This window comes from Macaca mulatta, chromosome 7, assembly GCF_049350105.2.
Source record: "Macaca mulatta isolate MMU2019108-1 chromosome 7, T2T-MMU8v2.0, whole genome shotgun sequence".
In the NCBI taxonomy this organism is placed as follows: Eukaryota; Metazoa; Chordata; class Mammalia; order Primates; family Cercopithecidae; genus Macaca; species Macaca mulatta.
The window spans coordinates 22304042-22316002 of record NC_133412.1 but is presented as its reverse complement, the minus strand read 5'-3'; positions in this window follow the sequence as shown (position 1 = coordinate 22316002).

Below are 11961 nucleotides of genomic sequence, written 5' to 3'. Positions count from 1 at the left end.
GAGATATGAAGGGCCAACTGTATGTGGGCCATGTAGATTTTTGTTTATTGATTTGTTTTTTAGAGACAGAGTCTCGCTCTGTCACCCAAGCTGGAATGCAGTGGTACAATCATAGCTCATTGCAACTTTGAACCCATGGGCTCAAGTGATCCTCTTCCCTCAGCCTCCCGTGCAGCTGGGACTACAAGGATGCATCACCATGCTCAACTAATTTATTTATTTATTTATTTTGTAGAGATGAGGGTCTACACCTTACATTGCCTAGGGTGTACCTAAGTTTTTAAATGGTCAAGTAGCCACATTAAAAAAGTAAAAAAAAAAAAGAAACAAGTGAAATTAATTTCAACAATATATTTTATTTAAACCAATATATCCTAAATATTATTTTAACATGTAATCAACTGAAAATTATTCTGTTTTTGGCTGGGCACGGTGGCTCATGCCTGTAATCCCAACACTTTGGGAGGCCGAGGTGGGCAGATCACTTGAGGTCGGGAGTTTGAGACCAGCCTGGCCAACATGGCGAAACACCACCTCTACTAAAAATACAAAATTAAAACAAAAAATAAAAATAAATTAAATAAATACAAATACAATACAAAAATTAGTTGGGCATGGTGGTAGGCGCCTGTAATCCCAGCTGCTCAAGAGGCGGAGGCACGAGAATCACCTGAACCCGAGAGGCACAAGGTTGCAGTGAGCAGAGATGATGCCACTGCACTCCAGCCTGGGTGACAGAGTGAGATGCTGTCTCAAAAAATAAAAATAAAAATGATTCTATTTTTGTGCTAAGTCTTCACAATCCAGGGTGTGTTTCACACTTAATACATCTCAGTTCACACTGGCCACATTTCAAGTGCCCGCTAGCTACATCTTGTGATATTAGACAGCACAGGTCTACAGCAACTTGACTTGCCTGCTCCTACCCACTCTACCTCACACTCTCATCAAATGCAGAGACGGTGCCAGGGATTTGATGAGAGGTGGGCCAGAAAAGCTCAGGGGGACTTTTAAAAGTTTTTTTTATCTTTAATAAGGCAATAAAATATGTTGCCCAGGTTGGCCTCAAGCAATCCTCCTGCCTGGGCCACCCAAAGTGCTGGGAACCTGTAAAGGTGTGAGCCACCATGCCCGGCCACTTTTCTTTTCTTTCTTTTCTTTCTTTCTTTTTTTTTTTTTTTTAACAAATCATTGTTGCATATATTTATGGGGTACAATGTGATGTTTTAATATATGTATCCAATGTGGCATGATTAAATCAAGCTGATTAACCTATCCATCACTTCACTTCCCTATTGTTTTTATAGTGAGACATTTGAAGTTTACTCTTAGCTATTTTGAAATATATAATATATTACCATTGACTATAGTCACCCTCCCGTGCAATGGATCTCAAAACCCGTTCCTCCTGTCTATCTGAAATTTTGTACCCTTTAATCAACAATTCCCCATTCTCTCCCTCCCCATCTTCCCCTAAGCCTCTGTTAACCATTGTTCTACTTTCTACTTCCATGAGTTCAACTTTATTAGATTCCACATTTAAGTGAGATCATGTGGTATTTATGTTTCTGTGCCTGGCTTATTTGACTTAGCATAAAGACCTCCAGATTCATCCATGTTGTTGCTGGAAATGTCAGGATTTCACCCTTTCGGGGACCTTGTTATTGTCATCATGGTGATGCTATGAGTCCACCAGAACAAAACATGGTTCTTCTGAACCATCTTGATTTTTTCCAATGTCCCTCTTTTCTGCCCTGCAGAAACCAAGGACTAGCACTCTCAGAGAATTTGACCTGCATGTTATTCTAGCACCGACTTCACTTTGCCTTACAGTCAGTTGTTTATATTTCCAAGTCTCCAACCAGATTATAAACGCCTTAATGGAAGGGTCCCACTCCCTGTTATCTCACTTTACAGGAAAAGAAAAAAAAGGCTGTGAGTTTAGCACTCAGTCATCAACAAATGTCTATTGAATGAATGCATAAATGAATGAGACAACCCTAACGGGGTTGATGAATATGTGTTATGGAAGCCTTGGTTTTATCTGGCACCTCCAGGTCCATACAACCTGCTTCCTAACAAGCAGTGAAACCCATCAGGACACTGGTGGGTCCCAGTCTGAAACTAAAGGAAATACTTTCCTTTATCTTCTGGATTCTTACACGTATGAATTCAATTCATCAAATAGTTCCTGAGTAACTCCCATATTCCAGGCACTGTGCTGGTGCTGTGGGAACTGCAAAGATTAGTAAGAAATAATCCTTGCCTTCAAGTACCCAACAATGTAGTAAGGGCCTTTGGCAGGTATACACAAATAATTTTAATTTGAGGTTGAGTAACCTAAGTGCTCTACGTGGAATAGAGTCCTGTGGGGAGAGGGGGCAAGAAGAGGGGGTTGCCAAAGAAGTTTCATTCAGAGATATCCTTTGAGATGATGTCCGAAAGAAGGATAGGATTTGAACAGGTGGGAATGGAGAGAGGGAAAGAAACAGGTTTTAAAAATCTGACAAAAGGGGTGGGTGTGGTGGCTTGTGCCTGTAATCCCAGCACTTTGGGAGGCCGAGGTGAGCATGAGGTCAAGAGACCAAGACCATCCTGGCCAACATGGTGAAATCCCGCCTCTACTAAAAATATAAAAATTATCCGGGCATGGTGGCGCATGCCTGTAGTCCCAGCTACTCAGGAGGCGGAGGCAGGATAATCGCTTGAATCCCAGGAGTTGGAGGTTGCAGTGAGCCAAGATTGCGCCACTGCACTCCAGCCTGGCGACAGATCAAGAATCCGTCTCAAAAAAAAAAAAAATCTGGCAAATGAGGAAGAAACACAATACAGAGTAGGTATGGTGAGGAGCCTAACTAGGACAAGGAAATGAACCCAGTTTTAAAGATAAGAGCAACGTGAAATACATCACAACACTGTAACAAGGAAACGAACATCATTAAGCGGGGTGAGGGCCCCACGGTTGGCAGGCACCCTCATTTAAGTCAGCAACACCATGAAGAAAAGCTCTTGAGATTGGGAATTCCAGGAAGAGATGAGATCTGTGTCACACCTTCATCTGTGTCACACCTTCATCTGTGTCACACCCTCATGGTTGCAGAGGCAAGGAATGGAGGAATGAAGGGCTCTCTGATCAAGAAAGAGGGAATCTTCTAAAGATTGTGACACAACCAGATTGAGCAAAGCCCCCAAGTGACAAAGAAAGGATGAGAAGAGATCAGATACCCTGGAAATAACTTTATGTAACACAGAAGACAAGGGGAATATTCTGGCTAGTGAGTACTACATGCTCTGGAGATCAGGGGAACGATACAAAGAGGAAATCAAATAGCAGGCTGGGAAATCACCCCAGAGGGGGAGATGCAAGAAGAATGGAGACAGTGATAGTGAGGACTGGAGTGTAAACTCTAAGTGACAGCCTTTTCCAAGCCACTAAGGTCGGGATCCAAGGCTTGGAGTAGGGTGGTTCTGTACATATCACAGAAATTGCGCCCACAACAGCAGGAAAAAATTCCAAGACTGATATTGAGGCAGGTGTGCAAAACAAAAGCAGAGACAATCTGATTTAAGGAAAAGATTGATTTACTTTCAATTTTATTTTTAAATTTCAGATCCACCTAATGCCCTGAGCAGTTTTACTTCAGAACAAAGAGCAGGCCCCTTTACCTTTCAGAGCATGCACATGAGACAGCCTGAAGGACACACACATTCTGCACTCAGTGATATACACCATAGCTGTAAAGGAAACTAAAAGAGGCAAGCATGCATTGATCATGTGGCAAACGCTAGGCCCTGTGCAATGCACTTTTACAGGCATTTTCTCATTTAATCCTTCAATATTACTATGGCATTATGTTACTATCTTCATTTCTCAGATGCAGAAACAGGTTACATAGCTCACTAAGATGACAAAAACTAGTAATTAGTGGGGATGTAGGAAGATTTTAATGTTATATAATCGTGATTTTTCAGTTATAGGACTGTTCAGATTTCCTCTTTTTTTGTGGCAGTTTTAGTAAGATATATTTCCTAGAAATTTAAATAGCTCATGTAAATGTTCAAATTTATTGGCACTAATTTGGTCATAATTTCCTCTAATTTCTTAAATGTCTCTAGAATCTGAGATGTATTCCTCTTTTCATTTTTGATATTATCTGTGGCTTCTTTCTTTTTCTTGGCCAGTCCTGTCAGAAATTTATAAATTTATTTTAGTCTTCAAAATTCAACTTCTTGATTTGTTGATCATTTCTATTGTAAGTTTGTTTCCTATTTTATTAATTTCTCCTTCTCTACTATAATTCCTTATTATTTCCTTCCTTCTATTTTCTTTGGGGTTTTTTGGTGAATTTTTAAAAATTTCTTTCTTTCTTTTTTTTTCTTCAGATGATCTCGCTTTGTTGCCCAGGCTGGAGTACAGTGGCACAAACATGGCTGCCTGCAGCCTCAACATCCCAGCTCAAAGCAATCCTCCCACTTCAACTTCCTGGGTAGCTGGGACTACAGGTGCACGCCACCACGCATAACTACTTTAAAAAAAATTTTCTAGAAATGGGGGTCTCCCTATGTTGCCCATGCCTGTCTCGAACTCCTGGGCTCAAGCAATACTCCCGCCTCGGCTTCCCAAAATGCCAAAACCACCACTTCCAGCCCCTATTTTCCATTCTTTTACTTTCAACATTTTAACATCCTTAAATTTTAAATGTCTTTTACAAACAGCATATAATTATTTTAAAATCCTAGCTGCCAATTGTGGTGTTTTAATAGAAGCATTTAGTCCACTTACCTTTAAGATAATTATGGATATACTAGGGTAAATAATAAACATTTCTACCATATATCTCCCCTAAAGAGAGAAAAAACTTTCCTTGGGAGGAGATGAGGGATATTATATTGATGCCATCTACTGAAAAAACTAAAAAACCACTCCCAAGTAACGTTTCCATTAAGCAAACTTTAAAAAAGCTTTTGTTCAAGGTTTCAAGTATGTTATTGTATTGGATCTGCCTTCAGCTATTCATAGATTTCTATCTTTTCCAACCTGTTAGGGTAAAAATGCAGCTGTCATGAACTCTTTGTGTCTTAGGAGGTAAAAAGCTCCCTAACTCTATCTAGTTTCTCCACACTCAATAGCCCCAAGATGAGTGGTTTTTTTTTTTTTTTTTTTTTTTTCTTTTCAGACAGAGTCTTGCTCTCTCTCCCAGGCTGGAGTGCAATGGTGTGATCTCGGCTCACTGCAACCTCTGCCTCCTGGGTTCAAGTGATTCTCCTGCCTCAGCCTCCCGAATAGCTGGGACTACAGGCATGTGCCACCATGCCTGGCTAATTTTTGTATTTTTTGCAGAGACGGGGTTTCACCATGTTGGCCAGGCTGCCCTCAAACTGCTGACCTCAAGTAATCCACCCACCTTGGCCTCCCAAAGTGCTACGATTACAGTTGTAAGCCACTGTGTCCAGCTTTGAGTGTTTTATTGAATTTATTTTTTAAAGTAAAGACTGGGTTCTTGCTATATTGCCTAGGCTGATCTTGAATTCCTAGCCTCCAGAGATCCTCCTGCCTTGGCCTCTAAAGTGCTGAGACCACCATGCCTGGCCCCAATTTGGGTTTTCAAAGTACTCGTTTGATGATCATTTATCACTTACTTTGTGACAGGAACCAGAATATGCTAATAACAATGAAGCTGTATAGCTTTTTTATTGAGCACTTACTAAGTACCAGGTACGGTCCTAGGCACTTTACATGTATTATCTCTCTTAATCCTCACAATTTCCCTATAATTTTGGCATTAAGATCCCCATTTACCAGGAAACTGAGGCACAGACAGGTTAAGTAACTGGTCCAAGATCATGAACTAGATAAGAGTTATAGTTGGAATTTAAACCAAGACAGTCTGACTATGTGCTCTTAACCACTCCCTTATACTGCTACTGAGATGCAATGCCCTCTCTAATACAAAGTATATGAGTTCAAGTATCATTTATGAGTATGTTTGCTGTGGCATAATGTAGAACGCAAATTAAACAGAAAAACAATCTAGGGAAGGTCTATAGATTTTAATACAATTATTAATAGCTTTAGGTGGGTTCTCCTATCCCGTAGTAACAGGATGATAGATGCATCGCTGGGCCACTAGGCCTTTCATTTAAGTACTTCAGGGAATCACTCATGCAAATAGAATTTTCTGCTAAATAGTTATTTCTGGGAATTATTTGTGCCTAGTAAAATTTTATAGACTCACAGACCTGGAAGATCCCTTAGAGATCAATAATCCAGACCGCTCATTTATAGTATTAACAATTATCTTTGGAGGTGCTTTTGTTTGTGTGTTTGTTTGTTGAGACAGTGTCTTACTCTGCCACCCAGGACTACAGTGGTGCAATCACAGCTCACTGCAGCCTTGACCTCCTGGGCTCAGGTGATCCCCCACTTCAGCCTCCTGGGTAGCTGAGAATACAGGCATGTTCAGCTAATTGTATTTTTTGTAGAGACAAGGTTTTGCCATGTTGCCCAAGCTGGTCTCAAACTCCTGGATTCAAGCTATTCTGCCACGGCTTCCCAAAGTGATAGGATTACAGGGATGAGCCGCCACACCTGGCCTGGAGGTGGTATTTTAAGGGCCTTTTTCTTTTTTTAAAAAATTTATATGATGTTTAATTTTTTATAAGAATACACAACACATAGTCAGAAAAATAAACTTAAAGATGGTTATTTCTGCTAAGACAATTCAATGAAGGAAATAATAGTCACTTCAACAAATAGTGCTGGAACAACTGAATATCCACATGCCAAAGAATGAATCTGGACTCCTACCTCAAACTATACTAACTCAAATCATAGACCTAAATATAAAAATTAAAACTATGAAACTCTTAGAAGAGAATGTAGGAGTAAATCTTCATGATCTTAGGTTGGGCAATGGTTTCTTAGGTACAAACCAAAGGCACAATCAACAAAAGAAAGTATAGATAAATTGGACTTCACCAAAACTAAAAACTGTGTGTTGCAAACAATGTCATCAAGCAAGCAAAAAAAAAGAAAAAGAAAAACAAGAAAAAAAAATACAAACCAATCCATGAATAAGAGAAAATATTTGCAAATCATATATATGATAAAGGATTTGTATCCAGAATATATAAAGAACTCTTATAATTCATTAACAAAAAGACAATTAACCCATTATATTAAAAATTAAAAATGGCAAAGGAGGTGAATAGAAAGATATTCTATTCTTTCTATTCAATATTCTTCAGAAGATACTGAAATATATTCAATATCTTCTTTTATTGGCTCCTTTTTTTATCTCCAAAGAAGATATAAAAAATAGCCAGGCTGGGCACTGTGGCTCACGCCTGCAACCCCAACACTTTGGGCAGCTGACGTGGGTGGATCACTTGAGTCCAGGAGTTCAAGACCAGCCTGGGGTGACAGAGCAAAACTCTGTCTCTCCAAAAAAAAAAAAAAAAAAAAAATTAGCCCATCATGGTGGCCTGTGCCTGTAATCCCAGCTACTCAGGAGGCTGACCCAGGAGGATTGGTTGAGCCCAGGAGATGGAGGTTGCCATGAGCCAAGATCATATCACTACATTCCAGCCTGGGTGATAGAGTGAGAACAAATCTCAAAAAAAAAAAAAAAAAAAAAAGAGAGAGAGAGACAGAGATAACCAATAAGCACATGAAAAGATATTCAATATTATTAGCCATTAGAGAAATGCAAATCACAAGAGACCACTTAACACCCACTAGGATGGCTATATTTAAAAAGATAGATAAATGTTGTCAAGGATGTGAAGAAATTAGAACCCTTATTCATTGCTAGTGGGTATGAAAATGGTGTAGCTACTTTGAAAAACAGTTGGCACTTCCTCAAAATGTTAAACATAGCTATTACATGACCTTGTAATGCCACTCTTAGATATATACGCAATAGAAACAAAAACATATATCCACATAAAAATGAAATGTTCATAGCAACATTATTCATAGTAGATAAAAAGTGGAAAGACCTAAATGCCCATCAGTTGATGAATAAATAAAATGTAGTATATCTATACAATGGAATATTATTATATTTAGCAATAAAAAGTAATCAAGTACTGATATATGCTTTAATATAAATGAATCTAGAATACATTATGGTAAGTGAAAGAAGCTAGTCACAAAACAGCATATATCGTATGATTCCATTCATACAAAATGTCCAGAATACGCAAATATACATATAGATAGAAAGTAGATTCATGGTTGCCTAGGGCTGGGGTGTGTGTTGGGGGCATGAGGAGTGACTGCTAATGGGCAAGGGGATGATGAAAATGTTCTAAAATGTTCTTTTGGGAATGATGAGAATGTTCTAAAATTAGACTGTGGTGATGATTGTACAACTCTGTAAATGCTCTAAAAACCACTGAATTGTATACTTTATGTGAGTGAATTGTAAGCTCTGTGAATTATATCTTAATAAAGCAGTTAAAGGAAAAATGGCTATTCCATTAAATTGGAATAGCAATGTGATTTAAGATGCCATTCTAGCTATTCGTTATTAAACATTGAGGTTATTTTCAGTTTTTTACTCTGCTAAATAATAGTGTAACCAAGCACTCCATTACAAAGAACTTTTTACGAAAGCTGCTATAAATCTAATAAACATGTGATGTCACTAAAGTCACCTACCTGACTTTAAGGTTACAAATCTGTCAATACTTTACAGATGTAAATAACTGGTATCTTCCATACAATTCTTATCCATAGATCAAGGTCAGTAGCCTGCCCTTAAAACTCAATTATAATTGGTTTGGCAATAATAGACAAAGATACAGTGACTTAAACAAAACAGAAGTGTGTTGTTTGTCACATAAGTATAGAGGTAGGTAGCCCAAGGCTGGGATGGCAGGTTTCTCCACAATGTTCTCAAGATCTCAGGCTGTTCTCAGTCCACTGCTTTGCCAACCCTAGGGTATGGTTCTTGCTCTTATGGACTGAAATGGTAACTATCACATCCTCTAAGTAACAGGCTGAAAGAACATAGAAAGAGTGGGAGTGGAAGGAAAGGGAGACAAAGAGTATGTGCCAATGCCTTTAAGAAAAGTTCCCAGATGCCATTTCTGCTGTATATCCATTGGCTAAACCACTGTGACATAGCCATACTTAATTTCAAGTGAGATTAAGAATATATTCTTTATTCTTGGTATCATGTGCTTAGATAGAAATTAGGGGTTCTAGGGCCAGGTGTGGTAGCTAATGCTCATAATCCCAGCAATTTAGGAGGCTGAGGCGGGAGGATCGCTTGAGCCCAGGAGTTTGAGACCAGCCTAGGCAACATAGTGAGACCCTGTCTCTACAAAAAAAAAAATTTAAAATTAGCCAGGTGTAGTGGTATATGCCCATAGTCCTTGCTACTTGAGAGGCTGAGGTGGGAGGACTGCTTGAATCCAGGAGTTCAAGGTGATTGCACCACTGCACTCCAGCCTGGGAAAACAAGAAAGAAAAGAAAAGAAAAGAGAGGAAGGGAGGGAGGGAGGGAGGGAGGGAGAGAGAGAGAGAGAAATAAAGAAAGAAAGAGAGAGAAAGAAAGAAACAAAGAGAGGAAGGAAGAAAGGAGAGAAGGAAGGAGGGAAGGAAGGAAGGAAGGAAGGAAGGAAGGAAGGAAGGAAGGGAGGGAGGGAGGGAGGGAGGGAGGGAGGAAGGGAGGGAGAGAAAGGAAAGGAAATACATTAGGGGTTCTATGTCATCATGGATAAAAGAGAAACAGACATTCAGAAATTAACTGGCAGACTTGGCCAATGACTCATAACTTACCTAATTACAGAAAACACTACCAAAAGCTAGAAAAAAATAATCTAGTCACAAAGGATGAATTAATTAAGATGAACTATGCATTAAATTAAACAGTATAGGAAATTACTATGCTTAATAGTTGAAAGCATCAGAGGAGACATGCTTGCAAAAGAATGGAGAAATAATCAAGAGTTCTAAAGTGAGGAGAACATTTTTTTTTCTTTTTTTGAGACAGAGTCTCCCTCTGTCTCCAGGCTAGAGTTCAGTGGTGCAATCTCGGCTCACTACAACCTCTGCCTCCCAGGTTCAAGGGAGTATCCTGCCTTAGTTTCCCAAGTAGCTGGGATTACAGGCACTTGCCGCCACACCCAGCTAATTTTTGTATTTTTAGTAGAGACGGGCTTTCACCTTGACCAGGATGGTCTCGATCTCCTGACCTTGTGATCCATCCACCTCGGCCTCCCAAAGTGCTGGGATTGCAGGCGCGAGCCAGAGAACATTTTTTATAGGGATATTCAGAGGCAGTATCCATCAGCTACATTAAAGCAATTTTTAAAAGAAGGTTACATGAGCAATAACTAAGATCATATTGCTTTTCACTTCCCATTAAGACAATAAACTTAACATAGTTCAACCTTGTTTATTTCATTTTTTCATATGCTTCTAATTCCTAGCAGGCTTATGTTATCACTGATTTTATTGTGTCTGACAACTTTTCAAGGATATAGGCTACATTTTGCTTTATTATATACATCTACAGATACAATCACTTTGGGAAACCAAAAAAAGTGTTTCATTATAATATTTAATTTATACATGCATAATATATCAGAAAAATACTGGATACTCTCTTTCAAGAAATTCCAACATACACAACTTGGTGCAAATTTACTTAATCCTCTTAGTCATTAATTTAAGATCTAGACAGGCTTGGTTTCTGTACAAGAAACAATCAATGGTATGTAACTATGATAAAGTATTCAGGAGAAATGCATTTCAGGGAAAGATAATTAACATTTAAGGTTTTTGTCTTTCTGTTGTTTTGTGTAATTTATAAAATCAGAAGAGCTTAACCACAGATATGAATATAAATAAGGAAAAGTTATATGGAAAAAATATAATTCTCAAATGCTGATGCCAAAAGTAGTGTTAAAATTTTGTATTATGAAATTTGAGTCATGGGAGAAGGGCCAGGGCCAGGGCCCACATATATCCAAATGGTCAAAGCACTACAAAAAAGTGTACATTTTCTTTGCTTTTGTTCTTCTCTTTTGAGACAGAGTCTCGCTCTGTCGCCCAGGTTGGAGTGCAGTGGCGCAATCTCGGCTCACTGCAAGCTCTGCCTCCTGGATTCACGCCATTCTCCTGCCTCAGCCTCCTGAGTAGCTGGGACTACAGGCACCCGCCACCACGCCTGGCTCATTTTTGTATTTTTGTATTTTTAGTAGAGACGGTGTTTCACCATGTTAGCTAGGATGGTCTCGATCTCCTGACCTTGTGATTCGCCCACCTCGGCCTCCCAAAGTGCTGGGATTACAGGCATGAGCCACCGCCCGCCCGGCCTGCATTTTCTTTACATAATTCTACAGCTGGTATTCTAAGGTGATAGCTTCACAAATTACACTGTCATTTACAAGTCACGAAAATGTAATAAACCAATCAGACTCTATATAGCATGATCATATGAATAAAGATAACGAACGGCCTTCTTGAAATCACTACACCTCAATACTAATCAAACTGTCTAGGGTCAATGGTCTCGTAGTCTGAGGTGTTATCTGAGCTCACTGTCTCACAACCAAGAAAATTAAGGAGCCTGGACACAAGGGTGAGGTTGGAACGAAAGTTTCATAAGCAAAAGAAAGAAAGTTCTCCACAGTGGAGAGGGGACCCGAATGGGCTGCTGTTTTCACAGATGAATCCAAAAGCTTTTATGAGAAACTCCCCTCATCTCTGTAGCTGTTTGTGTAACTTCGCTTATCTATGAAACTGTCTGTGTAACTCTCTTTATCTGTGTATGTCTTGGGTAAGCACAAAGTGCAGTTTCTCTTGTTTGTGTAACTGTGGGTCTGTTTTAGGTAAGTCCCCCACCTCCCTGTGCAAGTTCCCATGGAGCCCACCACATAAATGCCTGAAAAGGGGAGGAAATTTTTTCCTGAAAGCCTGCTAATCACACAAAGAACAAAGGCTCT